General features: G+C 36.7%; 2 long non-coding RNA genes across 3 annotated transcripts in view; both read left to right on the top strand.

Annotated features, from left to right (window-relative positions):
- The window catches only part of LOC309504679, a 360,274-nt gene that overhangs the window by 204,773 nt on the left and 141,258 nt on the right, over positions 1-14,243 (top strand). The window lies entirely within an intron of this gene.
- Positions 6,498-12,350, top strand: LOC309504850. 2 transcript variants are annotated; one of them, XR_014208202.1, is made up of 4 exons: positions 6,498-6,731; positions 7,329-7,468; positions 9,150-9,318; positions 11,495-12,350. It is a non-coding gene; the product is annotated as an uncharacterized lncRNA (long non-coding RNA). The 2 variants fall into 2 exon arrangements; XR_014208203.1 differs by lacking the exon at positions 6,498-6,731 and having other exon boundaries at positions 6,934-7,468.

Raw genomic sequence — 14,243 nt, 5'->3', positions numbered from 1 at the left:
GGAGCTCATCGTGGACTTCAGGAAAGTGTCAAGAGGCACACACGACACCATCCACATCAATGGAATGGCTGTTGAGCGTGTCTCCAGTTTCAAGTTCCTGGGGACCCACATCTCGGCGGACATGACCTGGACAACCAACACCTCCAGCCTGGTCAAGAAGGCTCACCAGCGCCTTTTCTTCCTGAGGACACTGAGGAAGAATCAGCTCTCCTCCACTATCCTGGTGAACTTCTATCGCTGTGCAATAGAAAGCATCCTGACCAACTGTGCTACAGTGTGGTATGGGAGCTGTTCTGTTGCAGAGCGCAAGGCACTGCAGCGGGTGGTGAAAACCGCCCAGCGCATCACTGGGACTCCACTACCTGCCATCGAGCACATCCAGAGGAAACGCTGTCTGCATCGAGCTCGCAGCATCCTTAAGGACTCCTCTCACCCAGCCCACAGACTGTTTTCTCTCCTGCCCTCCGGCAGGCGTTTCAGGTGCCTCCGGACCAGGACCAGCAGACTAAAGAACAGTTTTTTCCCCAGAGCTGTCTCTTTATTAAACTCTAACCCTCATTGATCCCACTCCCCTCATATACTGATTGACTCTCCTCTCCCTCCTCACACCTGCCTCCATTTTGTTATTTGCAATACTATAATGTTCATTTGCACTGCTGACTGTTATTACAGAAACAACTGTTTACATATGCATCTTGCACTACTACCTTGACTGGAATATGCTCAATTTGCACTGCCGACTGTTTATTTACAGTACCGACTGTTTACATATACATTTGCAATACCGTACTTTAACTGTAATATGCAATTACTTCCACTGCACTTTCACTCGGATAGCTTCTGTCCAAACTTTATTTGCACTACTTTAAATCCATTGTTATACTGCTCATTTTAGCCTAACTTATACATATATCTATTTGTAAAATTCTGTTTATAGTAATAGCCATCTGTATATTATGCTCACATTCTGTTTATAGTAACACCCATCTGTATATATATATTCATAGTACATATCTATCTGTAAAATTCTGTTTATAGTAATAGCCATCTGTATATTATGCTCACATTCTGTTTATAGTAACACCCATCTGTATATATATTCAGTACATATCTATCTGTAAAAATTCTATTTATAGTAATAGCCATCTGTATATTATATTCAGTACATATCTAGCTGTAAATTCTGTTCACAGTAATAGTTATCTGTATATTATATTCATAGGACAAATCTATCTGTAAATTTTTGTTTATAATAGTATTCAACTCTATATTTATTCAGTACATATCCATGTTCTGCACTTATGGAACCACTGTATATCCTGCACTTGCTGCTATTGCACTTCTGGTTAGACCTAAACTGCATTTCGTTGCCTTGTACCTGTACTTGTGTAATGACAATAAAGTTGAATCTATCTATCTATCTATAATGTTACAAAAGGTTCTATTTCAGATAAATGCTGTTCTTTTGAACTTTCCATTCATAAAAGAATCCTGAAATAAAAATGTAAATAACGGTTTTCAACAGTGATAATAATCATAAATGTTTCTTGAGCATCAAATCCTCATAAAATACTGATTTGTGAATACAGCTTTCCTGACGATGTCCCTATACGACCTCAAACTTGTATCGTACAGCTCAGGAAATTCCGACACACACAAGACTAGACGTTCATCCCCCCATTTTTGATTTCCGTGCTTGTTTGGATCCCCCGATTCTATTGGCTGCGCTGGTAATCGTCACAGAGCGCAGCGGCAAAAGTTGAACTATTTTGAACTTTGACCGCGGCGTGAGCGCGAGCTCGCCAATGATGCGCACCGCTGCGCTTGCGCTTTGGTCGACGCAGCATCAAAACGTCCTTGCGCGGCGCAAGCCATTGAGATGAATGGGTTTTATAGCGCAGCGCCGCGCATACCGCGTCCTGTGTGAAAGGCCCATTAGTCTGCGCAAGCGCGGGAAAGCGCCGGATGTGATCTCGGATGTGTACAAGAGGTAAAAACTATATAAATACTGTTCGTTTTCTCACACAAACCGCTCGTTTCGTGTCTTAGGCCATCAATGTGTACTTACGATGGGGAATTGTTTAATTTGGACTTCACTGTGCATGCTCTTTGAGATAATAGACCTGCATTAATTTATATGACTGACAGACAAGAACGGTTTGACCTAAAAATATCAAAATTGAAACTACTGCGTAAAAAAAGATATATATATATATGTATATGTATATATGTGTATGTATACATTTTTTTTATACTTTAAAAAAAAAGTTGTTATCCAGTGTGCTTATGGTTCTGAACTATGAAGTGGGCAGCTTGCTTTCCCCACTGACATTAAGGCAATTAAGCAAACATATTTTTCTGTGCACTAGTTTTTGGTGATAGTGTGCATTCAGTTTTAAGCACTTCTTGTGACTTAGTCCGTTGTGACTTCAAACTAATTGAGCTGTTGAGTGTGACGATAGAAACCAACAGAAGAGTCCCAGAAATACTTGTTGGGAGAGGAATTGTTGGAGGCTTAAAGGTATAGCGGAGGATGTTTTACTTCCTGGTGGGTAGTCTAAACTATTGGTCCTCCTAATTGTCAATCATTCTGGTGAATCAATCAAACTTTTCAAAAAGTGGAGAGGGCGGGTCTTATCTAAAATTTGGAAAGATCCTCCGCTATACCTTTAACTTTGCCTTCTGCCTTACTACACACACACACACACACCCTTTCAGATTTATAATTTATACATCATTTATATATAAAAGATTTTCTAAAGGACAAACAAGATTTAAGCTGAGACTCTCTACATTATTCTTGTGCCTCTGACATTTCACTATTTTTCAAACACTATGTAGTTTTATATATTTCTTTGAGAGGTTTTGACTGAAAGAACATTATAAGGCAATACAAGATGAAAATATGTATTGTCTTTTGAGAGTTTATATTAGATGTTGAGTCTTTAGGTCTGTGATGTTAACAATACACATAATCATGACATATTGTTAGTGGGTATTATTAGAGTTCCCTCATTTTCTTCATTCTGGTTCGAATAAAGAAGATTGTGGCATTTATTTGCCCTTTCTTTCTTAAATCTGAATTACTGTCAGTGTTGTTGTGTGTTTGGTTTACATCTATGAGATGCCATTCTGTTCATTATTTTCATATTGACTGTTTGTCCTGCATCAATCTTCATTTCTTTGCCATGACCATTGTTCTTTAATTGACCCCGGATGAGATTTAATCTTGCTTCTCAGTGTGAGCTTATTATTAGATACATCAGTTTAAATCCACATTGCATTTGCATATGCACTTGCCTACTGTAATTATGGAATCTTAGGGGTGAACTTGGGGAAATATTAGAGAAATGTATCATGATAATATTTGTATTTGGCTGGCTATGTAGAAAGGACTTTAAGAGCCAAAAAACACCATTTGTCAGTATTTAAACTTCTATTTTATTAATCTTGTGCAAGAGCTTTCAGGCTTAAGCAGGTGAACTGTGTGTGATCACCTTGTGTGTGTGATCTATTTTTTGTCAACAAGTATAGGAAACAAAATCCACATCATACAACAATATGAAGCCTACAAGAAAGGACAGAATTATCTAATGTAATTGTATGTTAATTGCACATTTAAATGCATGGTTTATAATACATAGAAATACTTTAGTCACCATCTAAACATCTTTAAAACAAAACAAATTTATTTGATAGATAAATCTTGTAAGACTTGCTTCCAAGCGGGTACATTTACTACCCCATTGGTATTTTACATTATGTATCTATACATTTATATGCAAACTGTGTGATTACAACAGTTGGTTATGAAACATGTCACCAGGACACTTGCTAATGAGTCAAATTAGACAAACACAAGAACAAAATGCAAGGCAAAAGGGGTCAAGTTATATTACCAGGTTTACCACAGGGAGAAAAAAAGCAGCAAATAAGAATGAATTCCAGTGGAGATGAGAGGAACTGTGTGAAGCAGGCTGTCTACTTCAATAACATTATCTCGGCTGTGCATCCCAAAACATTGGGCTTTATCTGCCTCCATACCAACAGACTGTGGAAATAATTACTGCATCGATCTGATTGGTGTAGAAAGTGGGGCATGTGCAAAACAGCTGGAAGTTGATCAGGTTGATCATGGAACTCAAACTCTCACAAATGTATTGCTACCACTCACAATCAGGCCACCATGTATAGCACCCATTAAGTATATGCGTATCGTTTAAATTGCTCCAAGGCTGCATTTGTTGCATCAAAGATACAGTAAAAACGGTAATATTGTGAAATATCATTAGAATTAAAAATTACTTAATTACTTAAAAATTATTATTTTTCTTTTTTTTTTTAAAGTTTATTCATATAATGGCAAAGCTGAATTTTCATGAGACATTACTTTAGTCACTTTTTTTCAGGTTTCTTTGATGAATAGAAAGTTCAAAAGAACAGCATTTATTCGAAATAGATTTTTTGGACTCGTTTGTTTTTAAATTCATCTTTTCAAACACAAAGTCTTACAGACCCCAAATGTTTGAATTGTAGTGTATTCTCTGAAAAAAATAAGACTTATACAACAAGTAAATAGTTGTAAGGTTGTTTAGATTTTATGAAAATTTTTACTTGAATATTTTAAATGCATGATATTTGGAAAACAAGCAGATTAGATTAAGAAAATGATTTTGAAATTATTCACTGAGCATTTTCATTATGCCTGTTTATCTTGCACCAGATGTTCTTCAGTGGCCTTGTAACCTTGAAGAACCTGTTGCCCAATGAACAGTTGCATTGTTTTAAGGGAAAAGTGAATGCAAAAAATAAAAATAAAAAATAAACTTTTTTTTAGAGAGATCAGACAAGTTATTGTTTTGTCTATGCTCATTTTTACCGTCTTATCACCATGAAATTGAATATAAATATCCACTTATATCAGTTTCCATTCTGTGGGCATGCAAAAAAACCAAAAACAAAAAAACATCCACATAAGGAAGCTGAGCTGACAGTGGGACAAAAACAACCTAGCAAGCAAGTTTAATTGAATGTTTATCGACGAGCTATAGCAGCGGGGGATCTTAGTGACCAAGACAGTGAGACGCCAGCAATGTTTTGTTTTTTTTTGCTTACCCAAGAGGCACAATAAAGCTCTTACGAGCCACTCCATTTCCTCACGCCTCCCCTTCTCCATGAGCAGGGGCCAGTCGCACACAGAGGGTCCGCATTATGTGACAAATCAATTAAACCCTGACTGAGGCAAGGCACGCACTTCTGTCAAGGTTCTGTCTCATGGTTACACATCCCCCTAAATCTCCATACAAACACTTAACTGAATTCATCAGGGTCCCTTTAAGACATTTCATCTTGCTGATTAATGTTGGTTAGAGAACAAATTCCACTTTGTGTTTTTCATATACCTGTGATGGCAAACCTGAATTTTCAGCAGCCATTGTCCCAATATTCAGTGTCACATGATCCTTTGGAAATCGTTCTAAAATTGTACATTTGATTATGGAATCCCACAGCAAGCCACGTTTTCCCGTTGGTAGTTTCCCATTTGCATAATGTCAACTTGTCACCTCTAGCCGGAAATTGAAAATAAATGGCTTCGAAAGTCACTTTTTCACTGCAAATTTTCATTGTATTATTATTATTGTATAGTTTTAACCATTATACATAATATATTAGATATTGCAATAAAAAGTCTACAAGCATGAAACAAAATCAGATGCATCGATTACACATTTGAAGCATGTGAATTAATTGTCTCTTCCCCCCCCCCCCCCCCCCCCCTCAAGTAAGCCATAGCCTAATTGCACATTGGTTGATGTTTCACGGTATTCATTTCTATGGTCCTACACTAGTTTGTAATTGGAAAGCTAGCTAAACTGTGTCACGGTCTGAAATGTACACTGTAAAAAATGTCTGTGAAATTAACTGTGTAATTCTGTAAAATCATGACATCAAAATTTTGTAAATAGAAAAACAATGAAATTTTGTTAAATTTACAGTACTATTTTGAAAATAGTACAAATGCTGATGTAAAATACTGAACCAAACAATACTGTTGATTTTACAAGAATGTGTTAAAATAATCATATTAATTTGTAGAATTTACAGATTTATGAAATTTAAGCAGAAATAAAAACTATGCAGAAAGCAACAATGCAGTTAAAATTACAACATGACAGTGTTAAAATATTTTTCGGACATACATATTCTCAATAGCCTATCAACAAGAAAATTTACATTTTATACATGTTATATTTTACAGACAAAATATGTTCCAAGGACAGCATCTGTGTTAATATGAATTTTAAAATTCATATTTAAAAACAGGCAATGGGTCTTTTAGGTCCAACAGCACTGTAAAATTACTAGCTAAATATTAACTGGTAGGAATTGCACATTGTATCTGTCGACAGTTAAGGGGACATTATACAATAGCCAAACCGTTCATTTGTATTTGTAATTAATTAATTCAATTGTAAATGATCAAATAAAATAATTTATTTTCTTTTTCATTTACAGAATAATGTCATTAATATTTATATTTATATTTTGTTGATGTAAAATTTACATTCCCATGTAACGTTATATGAACATCTGCGTTTGAATGTCGCGCAGTAGATTTCAGATTATCGCGGGATCACGGATCAGCTGTTTTGATGAACTTCACGACGAGAGTGCGCGCACACCAATTCTGCCAGCGAGTCCGTGGAGTTTTGCATGACATATCAAATCTGGTAAGTGAACGGTTTGTTTTCTACAAACTTGAAAAACAATTATATGTTATGACTGAGGCTATTTTGCGTGGACTGGGTTTCATGTTCAGTTCAACGCACAACTCTTTCAGTTTGTTTCTTTCATGCTGAGAAACGTTAACTAGGATAAAAAAAGAGCGATTTTGTTAGTTTGCTAAAAAACGTCCAACTGTCGTTTCTGCAGCAAAGCAGATTTCTGAATATCACGTGATCAGCCGTTTTGACGAACTTCATAAGTTAGAGCGCCCGCCATTTCTGCCAGTGTGCTAGTGCTAGTGGAGTTGTGCCTGACATGTAAAATTGTGATATCTTGAACTGGTAAGTGAACAAACAGTTCGTTTTATAAAAAAAAAAAAAAAAAAAAAAAACAGTACCTGTGTATGTTTTGACTGGGGATATTTTGCCATCATAATGATGCGTACGATTGGATGATAAAGGCTGTAAACTGTGTAGGTTTTATTATCACCTCAACTCTTTTCAGTTTTTTTTTCTTTCATGCTGAGTAACGTTAACTGAGATTTAAAAAAAGCGATTTTGTTAGTTTGATCTAACGACTAACGTTTCCTGTCGTTTCTGCAGCAAAGCAGATTTCTGATTATCACAGGATCAGCCATTTTGACGAACTTCACAAGTGAGAGCGCCCGCCATTTCTGCCAGTGAGCTAGCTGCTAACTTAGTGGAGTTGTGTATGACATGTAAAATTCTGATCTCTTGCACTGGTAAGTGAACAAACAGTTGGTTTTATTAAAAAAAAAAAAACAGTAACTGTACAAGTTTTGACTGAGGCTATGCCATCATAATGATGCGGACGAACTGTTGGTTAATTCGGCTGTTAACGTTAGACTGTGGGTTTTATGTTCAGCTCAACTTTTTCAGTTTTCTTTAATGGTGAATAATGTTAACTAGTATAAAAAAAGAGCGATTTTGTTAGTTTGCTTAAAGTCGACTAATGTTTACTGTCATTTCTGCAGCAAAGCAGATTTCTGATTATCACAGGATCAGCCATTTTGACGAACTTCATGAGTGGGAGTGCCCGCCAATTCTGCCAGTGAGCAAGTGGAGTTTACATGTAAAATTGAGATATCTTGTACTGGTAAGTGAACAAACAGTTCGTTTTATTTAAAAAAAACAGTAACTGTACAAGTATATGTTTTGACTGAGGCTATGCCATCATAATGATGCGACGAACTGTTGGTTAATTAGGCTTTAGACTGTGGGTTTTATGTTCAGCTCAACTTTTTCAGTTTTCTTTAATGGTGAATAATGTTAACCAGTATAAAAAAAAGAGCGATTTTGTTAGTTTGCTTAAAGTCGACTAATGTTTACTGTCATTTCTGCAGCAAAGCAGATTTCTGATTATCACAGGATCAGCCATTTTGACGAACTTCATGAGTGGGAGTGCCCGCCAATTCTGCCAGTGAGCAAGTGGAGTTTACATGTAAAATTGAGATATCTTGCGCTGGTAAGTGAACAAACAGTTCGTTTTATTAAAAAAAACAGTAACTATACAAGTATATGTTTGTGACTCAGGTTATTTAGTCAATGATGCTGACGAATTGGGGATTAATCAGGGTTTCAGTTTCTTTCATGCTGAGTAAGTAACGTTAGGATTAAAAATAACGATTTTTATTAGTTTAGAAGTTAGAAGCGACCAAACACCTCCACGTTTTCCCTAAAAAAATTATTGTAAGTTAAGTGGTTGCACTCAATTCATTTTATCTACATTTAAACAAATGCATTAAGTTGAACTAGTTCAACCTAATGCATTTGTTTAAATGTACTAAAATCAATTGTGTGCAACCACTTACGATAATTTTTTTTAGTAAATTCAACGAATCATTTTTTTTCAGTGTATTTAAATACAGTTACACGACCAAGTATGGTGACAAAATGAAACGTGGCGCTTTTCTTAGCGGGTTAAAAGGATAACTATAATGTATGGTGGAATAGCACTTGGGACTCGGGAGCACTTCGACTCGGTGCAGTAATATCGAAGTGCTCCCGAGTCCCAAGTGCTATTCCGCCATACATTATAGTTATCCTTTTTACCCGCTAAGAAATGCGCCACGTTTTATTTTGTTACCATACTTGGTCGTGTAACTGTATTTAAATGGGGAAAACGTGGAGGTGTTTGGTCGCTTCTAACTTCATCTCTGTTTGGTTCCTAATGAATGAACTGGGCTAAGCTAAGTGCTATCAAAGTGTCGCCGCGCGCCAAGAGCGATTGAGTGCACGCACTGAGACGAGAGAGGTATGTATCAACTCGTCTTAGTTAAGGGAATGACATAGTTTAATATGAAAAAACGGTGGAGTGTTCCTTTAATGAAGACTGTTTTTATTTTTGTTACTGTAATGTTGTAGTATCTTTGTTTGAATATTTTTTTCTTACTTTCTTTTTAGGTCGATCCTGTTTTTCAGCTAAACGGTTCATGCTGTGTGTGGATCAAAACATTATACTTGACAACATCCACTCCTTCATTTCCGCCCTGTGCATGATGTTTGGGAGCTATTATATCTTCAACATCCATTACCCATCAGAGCTGGCATCAACCCTGGAGTTTCTGCAGAGGTATGTCTTCTTGGATAGGCTTTATGCAACTATTTCACTTTATTGAACTTAAAAAAATTAAGGTACTCAGACTCTTACGCCGGTTTCACACCGCAAGCGTCAGCAGCGCGTATTTTTTTCGGCGTCCATGTTAATCAATGAGTGTATTCACACCGCACGCAGAAGTGGCGCGGCAGCGCGTAGCAGGAGCAGAGCAGGAGCAGCAGTGCCGCGATAGTTTCGGCGCCTAGTCTATTTTTAACGTGCCGCTTACGCTGAATTAAAGAGACAATGCATTGATCATGGCCAAAATACACCGCAGTTTTACCCAAAAAGCGCATTGATGATATCTATTGTGTTTTAAACAGTCAATCAAATGACCAAAAGCAATTTAACAAGAAAACAAATGTCCAAAAACAAACTTGTTTGCCCGAACAATAAAAACAAAGATGAACCAAAAGTTATATAAATGAAATTATTAATAAAATAAGCTTCTTGACAAGTCTTTTCTCTTAAATGTATTTGAAAACGAAATAAAGCAATGCCAACTTATCCATTAGATATACTCTGTCTGTACAAAACCCGCGGTTCAGCGTGTCCTGCTCCTGCTCACCATATGCACTGCTCCTGCGCTGCTTACGCTCTGCTAATGCGTGCAGTGTGAAACCGGCGTTACGCTGTTGACGTAACATATACATTACAACGCAACAGTGCAACTCTTCCAAAATGCCAGAATGCCGGCTTACCGTTTGCCGACGATATTCAGTTGAGCACCACGATGCATGCGTGCGATTCGTTCCTTATTGGAGGACTTGGAAGCGTTGCATTGTTTATGTTGCGTCAACAGCGTAAGAGTCTGACACAGGCTAGAAAAAAATTGTTGAATAAAGTCGTTATTTTTGTTTGTTTTGCCTACAAAATGTATTCTCGTCGCTTCATAAAATTAAAGGACAACTCCGGCGCAAAATGAACCTGAGGTGTATTAACACATTGGTACCAAGTCGGCCGTTCTCTGGGATTTGTTTTCATGATAATCAAATGTAAGAGTTTTATCTCTAAAAACTGATTAGCTTATTACGCTAGTATATGGGGCAGCAACTAAGTCAAAATAAATCGCTAGTTAATAACACTAACAAGGCTCAAAATAGCCTCACACTAACACGGTAGCATAATGAGGGGTCCCTACATGCAAACCGAAGCATTGAGAACTTTGTAAGTGTACAGACAGTTTAATAAGAAGATACTTTATAAAGACAACACTTCGCGTATCTTCTTATTAAACTGTCTGTACACTTACAAAGGTCATTATTGCAATATAAACATATGAAATGGCCTTTTATTTTATCATTGATTTTTAACTGGAGTCACTGATAAACTGCAGATGTCTGATTGACAGGCCCAGCTATTATTAAAGGGTTCGTTCAAGGGATACTTGCCCTAATGTCTTTCCAAACCCATAAGACATTTGTTCATCTTTGAAACGCAATTGAAGCTTTTAATTAATGCTTTTTAATGAAATCGGAGAGATTTCTGTCCCTCTATTGACAGCTACGCAACTACCACTTTGACGCATCAAAAAGTTCATGAAGAGATTGTAAAAACTAATCCATATGAATTGAGTGTTTTAGTCCAAATTTTCACATCACTTTATTTGATGAACAGATTTATTTAGGTTTTTATTCACATATAAACGGTCAGCAAACACAAACAAATTCAACCAGCCCTGCTTGATGCACAAGAACAAACCTCATTGGTTCTTGAGAAAGCTCAAACAGGCTGCCTGGTTCTCGCATGTCAAGTGAACATGCTTGAGCTTCTATTTACCACAACTGATGTGTAAGCTGATGAATATGTGAATAAAAGACTAAATTAACTTCAATTCAGATTAGTTTTTCAATCTCTTTCAACTTTTTGAAGCAAAGTTTCAGTTGCGTAGCAGTCAATGTAAGGATCAGATATCTCAGATTGCATTAAAAAATCTTAATTTAAGATCTTAAGAAGACTTAAGAAAGAACTAAAGTCTTACGGGTTTGGAACGACATGAAGGGTGAGTAATCAATGACAGCATTTTTGGGTGAACTAACCCTTTAATAACTAAAATATTTTATTTATCTTGAATAAAGAAATGTAAGTTATTTTTTCTGTTAATAAAACTATTTTATAATTAATAAGTTGCCTGTTTTTCTTCTTTCCCAAGGTGTTTTTTCTCCATCAACCCAGAGAAGGGCACCAAAGTGGAGAATACACAAACTTCACGTCTCAATGTGAACCCAAGAGTCCTTTAATTCAGGAACTTTCAGATCATGAGTGACGCGATGTCTGAAACTCTATGGATGTTTGTTTGGACTTTACTCTGAATTTTGTTTTAGCTTCTATGCTCAGTTCTTCAAGATCAACCCAGAGAAGGGCACCAATGTGGAGAAGACACAAACTTCACGTCTCAATGTGAACCCAAGAGTCCTTTAATTCAGGAACTTTCAGATCATGAGTGACGCGATGTCTGAAACTATGGACATTTGTTTGTACTTTACTCTGAATAAGGTTTGTTTCAGCTTCTATGCTCAGTTCTGAAGATAATTTTTTCAGGCGAGTTTGTATGCAACTTAGTTTTATTGCTCTTATATTTTGTGATATTGTCCTGTAGATCAGTTTGCAGAGTGATATTGTGCTGTACATCAGTTTGCAGAGATTAATTGTTTAACAAATATTCTCTTTCTTGCCCTCTCCTTCTCTATTTTTCATTTTTACTCTTTTTCTCATCTTTGTTTCCTTCCATCTCTTTACCTCCATCTTTTCTCTATCAGTTCCAATGAGATAATTAAGCTGTACATATTACAAATGTGTATGTTGTGCTGCTTTAATATTAATAAAGAAGGCAAGACAAAAGGCAGAAAATTGATGTTTTTATGCAGTTTTGTACTGAAATGCACAGTTTAAAACTATAAAGTTGTTTACACTACAGTGACTGTCATTTTTACAAAATTATTCTGGCAACCACAGCTGCCAAATTATGTTTGTAAAAACAACAGGATTTTTTTGTATAAACAAACTTAAAGTCTGTATTTCTTACAGTAAATCCCTGTAAATTTTACAGGATTTTTTTTACAGTGACTGTAATTTTTACAAAATTATTCTGGCAACCCAGCTGCCAAATTTTTTTTGTAAAAACGACAGATTTTTTTTTACAGTGTACCACAAACCGCTAATTGACTGATTGCTTTTGAAAGTCCTCTGATATATCTGGCATCACTGTAATGTTGTAATCTAGATCAATTGGAGGGCTGCATAAAAATCATTGATGGGCTGGGTTTGGTGTATTCCATGTAATCCAGCAGTCTGCATTTACTGTGACATTAACCATAGGTTCCTGCTATGATTGACAGATCAAGAGTTGATCAATTATTGATTTGGTCATTTGCCCAAGGCAGTCTGGTGTGTCAACCACCTGATGACCTCCAAGATTTCTTCTTTCTTCAATTCAAGTCATTTCAAACCCTCAGCTCTATATATATTTAAGTGCTATGAATCCAGTGCCATGTCCTCTCATTAGTCTCTGGCTAACCCTTGGCCTGGTTGTCAAGACATGTAAGAACTGTTGTTCAGAGCAGCACCTGTTTTTTTAATGGTGTTTTTAAAGTAGGAATAGCAATAATGCCTGAATAATCTCCAGACAAAATGTCGTTTAAAGCTGCTTTACTGTTCAGCGTATGAAATTGTGTTTGCATGAAAGCAGACAACATGACTAGCTATTTTTTCACTCTCTCTGTGTTTGGGTAAACACACTGTTTTCCCACAGGGTCAAATGATTCACGTTTAGACCGTAATAAATTGAAATGGTCTTTCATTTGCTTTCTGAGCAACTGCTGGGTGACACACTCTCCTCATCTTCAGCTCCATTTAAAGCACATCCAGAACTGTTGTGGCAGAAACAGCATTGAAAATAAAAGAACAATACACGAAGAATACAAATAAAGAGATAAGAGATTTGAAATGCAAATGGACTTGGTGCTGAAAGCAGTTTCAAAAGTTTTACTACTGTAACTTTGACCATTTTGTTAACATCACACATTCTGAATGTTCCGATCCAATCTGACTTCTGACCTGTAATGCTGCCTGAATCATAATCATACACTGAACTGAGCTGGACGATGATATCACCGTTTTCTCCAGACCGGCTGTATAGATTAATGAACTAAAATTAATAACTTTTTTACAACAGAAATGAACTGAAGCTGGACCATGACACAATTTTCTTCTAGATCTGCTGTACAGCCGAAAACAAACTTTGTTGCATTATTCTCCTGTTATCTCTGTAAAGCTGCTTTGAAACAACCTGTATTGTAAAAAGCGCTATATAAATAAAGGTGACTTGACTTGACAGTAGGGGCCCTATCTTGCACCCAGCGCAAGTGACTTTGTACACCGACGCATGTATCATTCCTATTTTGCACCCATGCAAAGCGGACTTTTCCCTCCACAGAAGCACGTCGGTAAGTTAGGAAATACACTTGCGCTCCCGGGGGCGGTTCAGCGCAAAGAGGAGGCGTGTTCCGGCGCAAACGTTCCTTCATGCTATTTTGCAGGTTTAGAAAACAATTGCGCCACTAACCAGGAAAAAATTGTTTAAACTCAGTGGCGTGTTGCGCATGTTATTCATATGCTATTTTAAGGGCGCATGCTTGGCCATAATCAATGTATCGTGTGCACAATGCGCATACACTTTGATTCTCTCATCTACACAGAAGCAGCAGTTTTCATTTTTGCAAATCATACATTATTACGATAGATAGATAGATAGATAGATAGATAGATAGATAGATAGATAGATAGATAGATAGATAGATAGATAGATAGATAGATAGGCAATTTATTATAAAAGCATACATCTAGCTTACACATTTACCCAAATGATCATACGCCTGTTTAACCGAAGTTAATTTGGGTGG

The sequence above is a fragment of the Leuciscus leuciscus genome (assembly GCF_965113295.1).
Source record: "Leuciscus leuciscus genome assembly, chromosome: 8".
NCBI lineage: Eukaryota > Metazoa > Chordata > Actinopteri > Cypriniformes > Leuciscidae > Leuciscus > Leuciscus leuciscus.
The sequence above is the reverse complement of the archived record's forward strand: the minus strand, read 5'-3'. Positions and strand labels throughout refer to the sequence as shown.